The sequence below is a fragment of the Saccopteryx bilineata genome, chromosome 4 (genome assembly GCF_036850765.1).
Source record: "Saccopteryx bilineata isolate mSacBil1 chromosome 4, mSacBil1_pri_phased_curated, whole genome shotgun sequence".
Classification (NCBI taxonomy): domain Eukaryota; kingdom Metazoa; phylum Chordata; class Mammalia; order Chiroptera; family Emballonuridae; genus Saccopteryx; species Saccopteryx bilineata.
This window is the reverse complement of record NC_089493.1, coordinates 108,030,692-108,043,900: the sequence shown is the minus strand read 5'-3', so window position 1 is coordinate 108,043,900 and position 13,209 is coordinate 108,030,692. Positions and strand designations below refer to the sequence as shown.

The 13,209-nt window shown below is 42.5% G+C and overlaps 1 protein-coding gene and 1 pseudogene across 1 annotated transcript in view; both read right to left on the bottom strand.

Moving 5' to 3' along the window:
* Positions 1-13,209, bottom strand: part of PRORP (protein only RNase P catalytic subunit) — a 180,346-nt gene that overhangs the window by 55,132 nt on the left and 112,005 nt on the right. The gene's annotated exons all lie outside the window — the stretch shown is intronic.
* LOC136335943 (cleavage and polyadenylation specificity factor subunit 5 pseudogene) lies at positions 3,547-4,200 on the bottom strand (annotated as a pseudogene).

Sequence of the window (13,209 nt, the reverse complement as noted above, 5' to 3'; positions counted from 1 at the left end):
ACAGAATCCTTAGCTTTATGTTTACTAATTTAGTTTCTTGAAGCTTCCTTCACTACAGTATAAAAATGCCCCACCAAAGTATTCAAGTATTTAAGCCTTCCATAGATTTACTCAGAGTCCCTAGTAAGTTTACATATGTAGTATATTATAGTATATGAAATTAACTACAACAGAATCTCTATTAAACTAATTAAGCCTGACCTGTGGTGGTGCAGTGGATAAAGCATCGACCTGGAAATGCTGAGGTCACTGGTTCGAAACCCTGGGCTTGCCTGGTCAAGGCACATATGGGAGTTGATGCTTCCGGCTCCTCCCCCCCCCTCTCTCTCTGTCTTTCCTCTCTCTCAGTCTCTCTCTCTCTCCTCTAAAAATGAATAAATAAAAAAATGAAAAAAAATTGTTAAAAATGAATAGTACAAATCTTAAAAAAAGTATTTCTTAAACTAATTAAGATTAATATATTTAGAAAATCAGCACAGAAAATCTATACAGGGACATGGAAAAGTATTCATTTCTGATAATAGCAAAATCCACCCAGAAGAGATTAGATGTCAACATGGATAGACAGCAATGATTAACAGGCAAGATCTATAATTAAGTAAAAGAGAAATAGATGAAAGGACATCATCAGTCTAACCCTGGATACAAGCAATAAACTTCCCACAACCCCACAACATATCACAACCAACGAAAGGAGCTTGTGATCAAAAACACATCAACAAGAGCAAGATACAAACTGCGTAATTTGAAAGTTGGGAAAAGGGTGGGAAAACCAAACAGACAATAAATACAAGCTGTCCCTGGGTTGTGAATGAGGTAGGTTCTGTAGGTTTGTTCTTAGGTTGAATTTGTAATGTAAGTTGGAACAGGTACATTTACCTATTAAATGCAACTTAGACAGATGTTTGTCTTAACATTGAATCTATTTTTACCTTTTTGTGCATGTAAATAATTAAACATTTTCAAATACAACTTTAAAACAATCTTGGATGATACAGAAGATGACGGACTTGTTGGAGAGGACGGGACTGGTATTAGAGTCAGGGTCTGAGTCTGCTGGAGTCAGTTTCTTGAAGTAGGCCTCAGGGAGGTTTGCACAGAGCTTTCCTTTTTCTCATCATAAATGTCCCTGTAGCATCTCAGGCCTTAGGTAACTGTACAGTAACCTCTGGTGAAACTATCAGGATCTGGCTCCTCTAACTTTGTCATTCCTGCTTCAATGAGATGAAAAGCATCAGTTAACTCTTTTGTAGAAACTTTTCCAGTTCTGGATTTCCTAAGTCCCTGTTTTCTTCCCTAAATATCATCATCTGCTGCTCTAGTTGCATAGGTCTTCATTGGTTAGTTCTTTGCCATGGGAGTCAAGTAACTCCCATGTTATTGATATCTTTTTCACTGATGTCCAACTGCAGTTGAATACCAACAGCCCTTATAGCGCTCTGTTCATAAGTACAAGTTGTTAAGTAAGTTGGATATTTGTAACTCAAGGACTTACTGTAACAGGGAGGGAACACTATTGTAATTAGGTAGCTTTTGGGAAAGTTAAAACTACAAAGATCAAGGTGTTACACATCTTACAAATTAATTAGTTTTTTCCAACTAATATTTCAAGCTGCTTAGGTATTTTCTGGTACAGGTTGTAATAGCTTTTTTCTCCATTGGAATTTCAGGAAGAAGATCAATTGGAGAGGCCAGATTTCTAGAATTCAAATTCTAGCTCTTTCACTTATGAGCTGTGTGACCTAGTAATATTACTTAACCTCTTTAGGTCTCAGTTTTATTATCAGTATTCTTATCAGTATTCTTTAAGAAAAAGGGGAATTAATATTAGCTCCTACCTGATGGGAAGATTTGTTATTAGGATTAAATAATTAATTTAAAATATATTTGAACATATGTCATAGTTAAGTGCTATGCAAATGTTTGCTAACAAGATCTGTCCTCAATAGTTCAGGTGTACATCTGATATAAGAAAAAGTTTCGTCCCATGACTGATAAGGTCTTCAGATTCACCTATTATGATGACACTAGGTGGAACTTAAAAATGTTTTCTATTTTTGAAGAAGCCCTGCTTTGACTTTATTTTCTCTCTCCCCATCCCTCACCCATGATTTCTATAATGCTAGTTAAAAGACAGTTATCTAGGAAACAGTATGCCTCTTGCTCAGGGTCCTCAAGTGTTCATTTCCACCAAATCTGCCATGCCCCTAAGGAAATGAGAGGGGAAAGGAGGATACATAGTACTTCCTTTATTAAATAATGACAGTGAGCACTGTAGCTGATGACAGGATTGTTTGAAGTCTCAATAAGATTATGTAAAATTAAGAAGAACTCCCATATAGAGGTGCTGCTGTGATGCTTAAACATAATATAGCAGAGCCTTCCAATAATTGATCAATGGAAAATCAAGCTAATGGCCTCATTGCTAATAACAATCTCTATAACATGAATAATAACTAAACTTGAAAGGTTAACCCAAGACGGAAGTGTCACTGAGACTCATGACACTGGTAAGATATCTTCTACTATAATAATGCTGTTGTGGTCGATGCACAGTGATGCTTTCCTAATACAGATTACAAAACAGATACGGACACAATATACAGCAGTAACGAGAAATGTCACCTCTCCCAGCATCAGGGAGAGGTTTCATTCTGGTAAAAGTAGAACACCTGATAAATTGATACCATGTTGCCAATTTCATTTCTCAGAAAATAGAAGAAACAACAAAGAGAACTGCTAGTCAGGACTATGACTGATAGGAAGGAAACTATAGGTGATATAAGTGTGACAAGAGCTTTAAAAGAAGTGATAGTGCTTGCTAACTTGGACTTAGTTTTTTTAAAAGAATTTTACAAGTTTAATGTGAAATTTAAAAATACAAATTGAAATTAGTCTTCTTTCTTTAATGTACAAAAACCTATCAGTAGAAACAAAAGCTAATTAAACATTATCACATATGTTTACACCACTATTTAGTTCTTCCTATCAACTTTACTATTCAAACAAAAGAATGCAGGTGGCAATTTAGGTATTAGAAAAGAGACAAAACAAACAAACAAACAAAACAAAAAACTTTCCACGCTGGCAGGTTAGCTCAGTGGTAGAGCATCAGCTTGCTGTGTGGAGGACCAGGGTTTGAATCCTGGGCAGGGAACACAGGAGAAGCACCCATCTGCTTCTCTACCCTTCCCCTTCTCCTTTCTTTCTATCTCTCTCTTCCCCTCCCGCAGCCAAGGCTCCACTGGAGCAAAGTTGGCCCAGGCACTGAGGATGGCTCCATGGCCTCCGCCTCAGGTGCTAGAATGGCTCTGGTTGCAACAGAGCGATGCTTCAGATGGGCAGAGTGTCGCCCCTTGGTGGGCATGCCAGGTGGATCCCAGTAGGGCGCATGTGGGAGTCTGTCTCTCTGCCTCCCTGCTTCTCACTTCAGAAAACAAACAAACAAACAACAACAAAAAAAACCTTTTCTACCATGTTTATTCTATACTGTGTAGAGCTGTGCTCACTGAGGTGGCTTCTTTTACTTTTCCACTGTGCAGAAATTCAGTTGTATATAAAATTGAACTTGCTCAAAAGCTGAGGGAAATTAGAAACAGTGGCTCCACATCCTGGTGCACTGAGATACAATCCAAACAATGGTGCGGCTACCAGCTTGTATTTTAGGGATTGCCAACAAGGCATCTCTTGAAGTTGAACCAAAAATAATTTCTTAAGTTCCTTCAGTTCTGTAATATGTGCAGGAGTATAAGGATACTGAGGAAGTTCAAAATTTGATCTCCACCAGTTACCCAATCCTTCAGGACTCCACCTTGACAACCTAGTATCTCTGTCATTAAGTGTTTTAGTCTTTCAACTTTATCTTCTTCTGGGTTGAGTTTACCACCAGGTAGTTCGAAGAAAACTGTTCCCAGCTGTAGCAGTATTACATGGGGTAGCCAGTGTTCATGTACAATCAAAACCTATTCTAGAGTCCTCATTCCAACTTTATCAAATTCCTCCCTCATGCATTTAAATCTGGCTGCAATAGGCTGTCCTCATAGGGGAGCTCTTTTGTATCAAAAGTACAATTGGTAAGAGGGTACAGGTTGATAGTATGCTCCAAGGTGAGGGGCTTGGTCTGTTGGATGTACCTGTTGCTGAACCAATTGAGTCCCAGGGCCAGCTGGTCTGTGAGTGACTGGGCGGCACCATGGACATGGTGGTGAGCCGGGAGGGGAGTGGGAAGGGGGGAGGCAGGGAGACTCTCCCGGTGCGGGCAGCAGTTGTCTGCCTCTCTCTCAGCAGCTGCCCCCCCTCCATTAACCCGAGGGCTAACTTGGACTTTGTAATAGCAAAAAAAAAAAAAAAGGAATCCAGATTCAGATCCTTTCATATGGGAGGAACCTAGACCCTAAGAGAGTAATTTCAAAGTGTTCAGAGATAGGATAGGGGTAATTCCAAGCCAGAAACTCTAACAGTAAGTGCAACCTAAGAGATATGTTAGGCTTTAAAAATAAAATTATATCATTATTGACTCTAATGAAGAAGAAAGGGAAGCAACTAAAGAAAAAAAAACAGGTAGACATATGTTTACTAAAGGATGAATGCAGAGTGGCACACACTATAATAATATCAGAAAATTAATGCCCAGAATGAGGTAAATATTGTTTTTTTCTGACCCATATGACCTTGCTTTCTGTCTAATGCAGGTCAGAATTGCTGGTTAAGTTCTACCTAGCTGGCCTAACCAGGTACAGTGGATAGAGCGTCGGACTGGGAAGCGGAAGACCCAGGTTCGAGACCCCGAGGTCCCCAGCTTGAGCGTGGGCTCATCTGGTTTGAGCAAAAGCCCACCAGCTTGAACCCAAGGTCACTGGCCCCAGCAAGGGGTTACCTGGTCTGCTGAAGGCCAGCGGTCAAGGCACATATGAGAAAGCAATCAATGAACAACTAAGGTGTTGCAACGCGCAACAAAAAACTAATAATTGATGCTTCTCATCTCTCTCCGTTCCTGTCTGTCTGTCCCTGTCTATCCCTCTCTCTGACTCACTGTCTCTGTAAAAAAAAATAATAATAATAATAAAAATTTTAAAATAAATAAATAAAAGTTCTACCTAGCTGGTTAAGTTCTACCTAGGAGTGAATAAACGAATTAGAACCTCAGTGTAGGAAAAGTTGGGAGGCCAAAATGGGGAATCGGGACATGCTCAGTTAGACTGAACGTGCCCGATGAGGCATCTAGGAGACAGAGCTGTGGATCTCGGTAGTAGGCCCATATTTCTCTTGACCTCTCTCTCAGGTAACTGTTATTATTGAGCTTCTTGGTGCTTTTCCTGAATATGCTTGACTTTTTTAGGGGTGGGGGGGTTTGCTCTGAGGTTCTTGAACCAAATCTATAGTACTGTTGGATATATGGTAAGTTTTGAGGCCACTTCTTCCAAAGAATAAAGTTTGGGTGTTGGTTCTTATTAAAAAATGTCTCTAAATCCTCCAGCTGTTTCTTGGTGAACACTGTTCATTTCCTCCATGGACACCTCTGGTGCCCGCCTTTAGGGAGACCTTTGACTCTGGCATCCGTTCATCTCTACTGTTCATGTATTCAGATCCAGTGACTAGTTATTATGAAGTTATGGACAACAAAACATCCTTTTTAAATGTTTGGAGCAGTTAATGTAATACTAAGAAATGACAACTAAAAATAAATGTTCAAAATTATGTTCATGTTGGAAATGTCAGACAAAAAATAGAACTGGAGTGAAAAACAAGGAAAGGGACTAAAAAAAATAATTTCTTAGATTGAGGTTTTTCTAGGCTTGGATGAATTTCCTCCTAGCATATCTGTAAAACTTACATATATAATCATGCAGCCATTACTGGTTATCTCTAAAGAAAAGAGAATGGAAATATAGAGATAAACAACCATGGCTGTGATTTTCAAAAAGGAAGGAAATATAGATCTTGAATACTGGAACACTAGTTCTTCAAAAAAGAAGATCAAGAAAAGCCAGAGCGGTAACATGACCAAGGTCATGCCACAGGAGTGACTAGTTAGACACTGCCTCTGACGCCGGCCCCTGGACCCTTGGAGAGTGCACACTGGCACAAGCACAGCAGTGTAAGACACTGACCTGCACTGCAGTTGCTGTGAAATGTCTCTAAGCACATCTGTGCCTTCACACTGTCCAGAGTCAAAGCCCCAAGAGGGAAAGCCCAATTGACTGAGCACAGATCTTATATGTATATCTTTTTAATTTTTTAGATTTTAATTATTCATTTTTAGAGAGAGAGGAGAGAGAGAGAGAAGGGGGGAGGAGCAGGAAGCATCAACTCCCATATGTGCCTTGACCAAGCAAGCCCAGGTTTTGAACCAGTGACCTCAGCATTCCAGGTCGATGCTTTATCCACTGTGCCACCATAGGTCGGGCTTATGTGTATATCTTAGTTACAAGGCTGGGATCAGTGTGAGGTGACTAAGGCACCTGTCTTAGGCACAAAATTTAAAGAAGCACCACAAAACTCACTTTTAAGATAAACAGTACTAATGCGATATTTTAAAAAATCAAAATTATGCAAAAACAATCCATGAGGAACAAAATATCAAAATTTAAAGAAAGACAGGTTTAGTCACTACTGCCATGTCAAGCAATACTGGTGCCTGAAGCAAAAGGGGAAATGGATAATACCAATCCAGCCTTTCTTCAAAACACCTTTTCATGTTTTGTTCATATTTTTTGCACTAATTGTAATTTTAAAAAAATATTGCATTAAAATAGTTACCTTAATTACTAAGTTTTAGAAAATATTTAGCTCTTTATATTTATTTTATTTTTTATTAAGTGAGAGGTGGGGAGGCAGACAGACAGGCTCCCACATGCACCCATGACTGGGATCAACCTGGCATGCCCCATACCGGGCAATGCTCTGCCCATCTGGGGCTGCTGCTCCATTGCTCAGCAAGGGAGCTATTTTAGTGCCTGAGGCAAGGTCATGGAGCCATCCTCAGCTCTCAGGGCCAGCTTGCTTGAACTAGAGCCATGGCTGCAGGAGACAGAGAGAGAGAGAGAGAGAGAGAGAGAGAGAGAGAGAAGTGGGAGAAATGGAGAAGCAGATGGTTTCTTCTCTTGTGTTCCCTGCCTGGGACTCGAACCCAGGACTTTCATATGACAGGATGACACGCTACTGCTGAGCCAACCAGCCAGGGCCAGCTTTTTTTTGTGTGTGTGTGTGTGTGTATTTTTCTGAAGCTAGAAACGGGGAGAGACAGTCAGACAGACTCCCACATGCGCCCGACCGGGATCCATCCAGCACACCCACCAGGGGGCGACGCTCTGCCCCTCCGGGGCGTCGCTCTGTTGTGACCAGAGCCACTCTAGCGCCTTGGGCAGGGGCCAAGGAGCTATCCCCAGCACCCGGGCCATCTTTGCTCCAATGGAGCCTCGGCTGCAGGAGGGGAAGAGAGAGACAGAGAGGAAGGAGAGAGGGAGGGGTGGAGAAGCAGATGGGCGCTTCTCCTGTGTGCCCTGGCTGGGAATTGAACCCGGGACTTCTGCACGCCAGGCCAACGCTCTACCACTGAGCCAACCGGCCAGGGCCCAGGGCCCAGGGCCAGCTTTTAAAAAAATTTTTATTTATTGATTTTACAGAGAGAGGAGAGGGGGGAACAAGAAGCATTAACTCATAGTTGCTTCACTTTAGTTGTTCATTGCTTGCTTGTTGCTTGTTGTATGTGCCTTGACCAGGCAAGTCCAGGGTTTTGAACTGGAGATCTCAGCATTCTAGATTGACAGTTTATCCACTGAGTCACCACAGGCCAGGCAAAAAATATTTATCTTAATTACCTTGTTCTCCTCACCCCAGCCCCAGACCGGCCCCTTTGCCAAGGAGCAACGACAGGGACTGTGGGGAGGCATCTTTTATTTCCCCTATGGGAGTATGCCACCCAACACAAAGTGAGTGTGGATGCCCCTTCTGCCTGGAACACAAATGTGTCCTGCCTCCCTCCTCTCTTCTTGACCTTTAGGTCTCAGTTTAGAAATCACTTCTTCTCTACTGGTCTAGGTATTCTTCTTTGTGCTCCCTCAGGATTCTATCCTTAAGCTTATCAAGCTTAAGTATAGGATAAATTGCAAAATACTGAGATCAGATCAGCATTTTGCAATTTATTTGTTCACATCCTCCCCAGACTACAATCTTAGGTGACACAGACTCTAGGATATTCATCCCTGCATCACTCTAATACCTAGCAGAGTACCTGGCACCTATTAGACCCTAATATACTACCCACAAAAATTAGGGGATATTTCAAAATGAGTATGAAGCGATAAACTATCCCCTAATTTTGTGAGCAGTGTATTTGCTGAATGATGGCATGGAAGCCATGTCATAGGGAAATAACTGAAATTATAAGTGTTGATTTGGAAAAGAACAGACTCAGGAAAATATAAATAGCTGTCTTCATCTATCAGAATGAATGGCTGTCATGAGGAAGAAGGCTGAGATTACTGTTTCTCAATCTTTTGTCCACTCCCAACCCTCTTGGAGGGGATTAATTACATATCCATCACAACTGCCTCACAATGGAATTAACTACATTAATCTGGGATTTTGTGGGGGGGAGAGTGGTGATGGTAGTATATATGCAGGATAGAATCTCATATCGCCAAAAGTACTGTATCAGTATAGTAGAGAAGCATTAATATGTTATTCTCCCTCAACCTAAGAATCATGGGACCAATTTTTCTTATCCTCCATAGCTTTGCAGAAGAGACCTAGAACCCACCATCAAACATTATCCCAGGATAGGTTTTGGCTTGATATAAGAAAGAATTTCTAACCTTCAGTGCTATTCATAAACAGAATGGGTAAATATATGAAACGAAGAATGTGCCATGACCACAAGTTCTGTAATTCCTTGTTGGGGTGTTGCTAAGTGAGCCTGGCAGACAGCACAGTGAGACTGGGGGTGTGGTGTTGAACAGTGGATCTTGAAAAGATATATCCATGTCCAAACACCTGGAACCTTCAATGTGACGTTATTCGGGAAAAGGGTCTTTTTAGATGTAATCAAGTTAAGGATCTCCTAGATGAGATCATCCTGGATTATCCAACTGAGTCCTAGATCTAATGACCTTATTAGACACAGGAGAGAAAGAGGCAATGTTAAGATAAGGCAGGGAGACTTTAGACAAGTAGACTTGTAAGAACTTCTATATCTAAGAATATTGGTTTCTAGTCATTTCCTGACTACTGGGGGGAAACAAGGTCCACGTGGAAAGCTACCACCACAGAAAATTTTTCTCTAATGTTTCTAGAAACTGTCTCTAAAAACAGACACCTCTACTCTCCAAGCAAAAGAAGATGTATTTTGATACAAGCAAGTAGGCATACAGAAATTCACCAATAAATTAACAGTTGACATGATAAAGTTCATAGTACCAGCCTATCTCTAAAAAAAGCACAAAGCTGTGTCTAACATGTAGGGTGCTATTAAAATATTTATCCATGGCCCTGGCTGGTTGGCTCAGTGGATAGAATGTGAGCTGGCATGCAGATGTCCCAGGTTCGATCCCCAGTCAGGGCACACATGAGAAGCAACCATCTGCTCCTCTTCCCTTCCCTCTCCCCTTTCTCTTTCTCTACCCCTCTTGTAGCCAGTGGCTCAACTGGTTCAAGTGTCAGCTCAAGACACTGAGGATAGCTCGGTTGATTCAAGCATTGGCCTTAGACGGGGGTTGCTGAGTAGATCCTGGTCTGGGTGCATGTAGAGTCTGCCTCACTATCTCCCCTCCTCTCACTTAAAAATAAAGGGTATATCTTTATTACTGAGTGTTTTGGCATCCCCTTAAATGTTGCTCCTGAAATGGACTCCATCCAAATGTTTTGGTCACTTAGGGAACCTTATCTAATGCCAAACTGTGCAGATTAGAAAGTAAAGTATGCTCTCCAGAGTAGCCACCAATCACTTCTGAAGTCTTCAGTGACTAAACACTGTCCCATGTAGGCACTAGCTTTCAAAAATACTCATGTTCCTTAGTAGAAAAAATCTCTATAGGCCCATCTCACTCTACCCTTAACTTCCTATTAATTTACAAAATGGGCTTAAAAGTCAGATTACTTCATAAGCTTTTAAAAAAGATTTTATTTATTCATTTTAGAGAGGAAAGGGAGAAAGGAAGAGAGAGAGAGAAGTAGGGGAGGAGCAGGAAGCCATCAACTCCCACATGTGCCTTGACCAGGGAAGCCAGAGTTTCAAACCAGCGACCTCAGAGTGCTAGGTCAATGTTTTATCCACTGCACCACCACAGGTCAGGTTCATAAGCTTTTTTTTTTAATATTTATTTATTTTTTAAAGATTTTATTTATTCATTTTAGACAGAGGAGACAGAGAGAGAGAGAAGAGAGAGGAGCAGGAAGAATCAACTCCCATATGTGCCTTGACCAGGGAAACCCGGGGTTTTGAACCAGCGACCTCAGTGTTCCAGGTCGACGCTTTTACCAACTGTGCCACCACAGGTCAGGCTGGGCTCGTAAGCTTTTAAAGAAAATGGGAATACCCCAAAAGAATGATGTCCTAGCCCTGGCCAGGTTGCTCAGCTGATTGGTGCATCATTCCCAATACAGGTTCAATCCCTAGTCAGGGCACATACAGGAGTCAACCAATGAATGCATAGATAGGTGAAACAATAAGTTGATATGTTTCTCTTTCTTTCTCTCTCTCTCTCCCTCCCTTCCTCTCTCTCTTAAAAAAAAAAAAAAGAATAAATAAATAAAAAAAAGAATGATGCTACAATTTCACATATTTTTTTTGTTGTTGTTAAAAGGGGAGATAGTACCTGACCAGGTAGTGGCACAGTGGATGGAACATCAGCCGGGGACACTGAGGACTCAGGTTCGAAACCCCAAGGTCATCGGCTTGAGCATGGGCTCATCCAGCTTGAGCATGGGCTCACCAGCTTGAGTGCTGAGTCGCTGGCTTGAGCGTGGGATCACAGACATGACCCCATGGTCGCTGGCTTGAGCCCAAAGGTCACTGGCTTGAAGCCCAAGGTTGCTGGCATGAGCAAGGAGTCACTGGCTCAGCTGTAGTCCTCTGGTCAAGGCACATAGGAGAAAGCAATCACTTAACAGCTAAGGTGCTGTAACCATGAGCTTATACTTCTCATCTCTTTCCCTTCCTATCTGTCTGTCCCTCTCTCTGTCTTTCTCTCTCTCTTAAAAAAAAGGGGGAGGGAAGGGAGGAGATAGCATAACTAAAAGAAATACATCCTAACTACATGGCAACAAATAGTGTTTTATACACCACTATATTATTGTTATAAGACAAAATGCTTTGAATAAAAGCATTTTTATCTATTTTTCTTTTTCTATTAAAATTTTATTTGCTCACCACAAAACCATTTTCTTAAATAGCTTGTGTGTGTTGAAGGGCTGTACATAGGTAAGTAGTGGTCCTGAGCTTAACCATACTATATTCCAAGTTATTATTCTATTGGTGTTAGCAAGTGTACTATGTGAAAATGTGCTGGACTACAAATGTGAACAACACGATAAATGTAAGGAACGGAGTGACAAGCGGGGAAGAAGAGACATGCACATGAATAACTGTAACGGAAGGTAAAGAGTGGCGATGCTAGAAGAAAGGTAGATACAAAGTATTATAAGAATTCCACGTAGGCAGAGACTACTTTTAGCTTGAAAGAAGAGTCGAGTGGTGGAATTGGGGCAGTGGCGTAGCGAACATAACTGGTGCCCGGGGCACGACACTTTATTGGCACCCCCCTCCCCTTCTACTACGCTTTTCTTGTTTGTCTTGGAGACCATTTGGCACCCCTCTGTGAGTGGTGCCCGGGGCATGATAGACCCCCTTGCCCCACCTCGCTACTCTACTGAATCGGGGAATCATTTTAGATGAGCTTATGTGATATTTCTGAATCAGTTTAATAGAGGAGATCAGCAATGGAGTGGTCATAATGATGATATAAGATCAACTATTTATTGAAAATTTATGATGTGGTCAACATTTAAAATACATTCTTTTATTTAATTCTCACTAAAATTCAATGGGTAGGTATTTATCCTCCTTTTAGAGATGAAGTAGAGAGATATAATGTCACTCAATTAATAAATGATGACTCGGAGATGACGTCAGAGTAATGGCGGGGTAGGAAGCGATACGGATAAATCTCCCCCAAACCTCAACAAGATCTTCAACCAGAAACAGAAAAACCTATCCTTGGAGCCTCCAGATGTTTCGCAATATACTCAAAGGTATGATCGAGCAAAAAATTGGCTAAATATATAACCAAACCCCGAAGGAAACAGGGAGTAAGAAATGCTCCGCCTTCCTCACTAACCTAAACAGGGCGATTTTCACTGGAAACTGAGAATATAGAAACTAAGGCGGGCAAAGGGGGTGAATAGATCCAGGCCGCGGCATAAACGGCCGAACCAGGCTGTGGCTCGGAGATCCAAGCCGAGGAAAAACTGTTCCTGTGACAACCCGGGCAATACAGCTAACACTCGCGCCAAACCCAGACAAAGAAAGACAAGCGGGGCAGCCATTTTACCTGATCCCCTGGTCGGCACATAGTGGGCGAGAGATTCCTTCCAAAGCCCCGGGAGGGTGCGCCCGTGTTACTCCACAGAGAGGCAGAGTCAGAGGCCTTTGTGTGGGCCGAAAGCCTCCGGGCTGCCCCAGCACCCTGGGAGAGCTGCACACGGGGAGGGAGCGAGAGCTAATTCCAACACTGGAACTTTTCAGTGCAGGCGGGAGGTTTCACTCAGAGGGCAAGTCTCCGGCCTCACATCCTGGTCTGCGCGCACAGAGAGTGGGCAGGAGACTCCTCCCAGCACCTCGGGAGTGGGAGCCTGTGTTGTCCCATGGAGGGGCAGAGTTGGGGGCCTTTGTGTGTGCCGAGGGCGGAGTCACAGGCTGCCCCAGCGCCTTGAAAAAGCTGCACACGGGGACGGAGCAAGAGCCGATTCCAACACTGGAACTTTTCAGTGCGGGCGGGGGGTTTCACTCAGAGGGCGAGACTTCCTGTCTAACATCCTGGTTTGCGCGCGCAGATAATGAACGAGAGTTTCCTCCAAGCGCCCCAGGAGTGGGTGCTCGCCCGTGTTACCGGACAGAGTGGCAGAGCCAGAGGTCTTTGAGTAGGCGGAAGCCCCGGCTGATTATGCTAGCGGCTCTGACTGGCTGAGCCTTACCCAGAGCCCTGTGCTGAG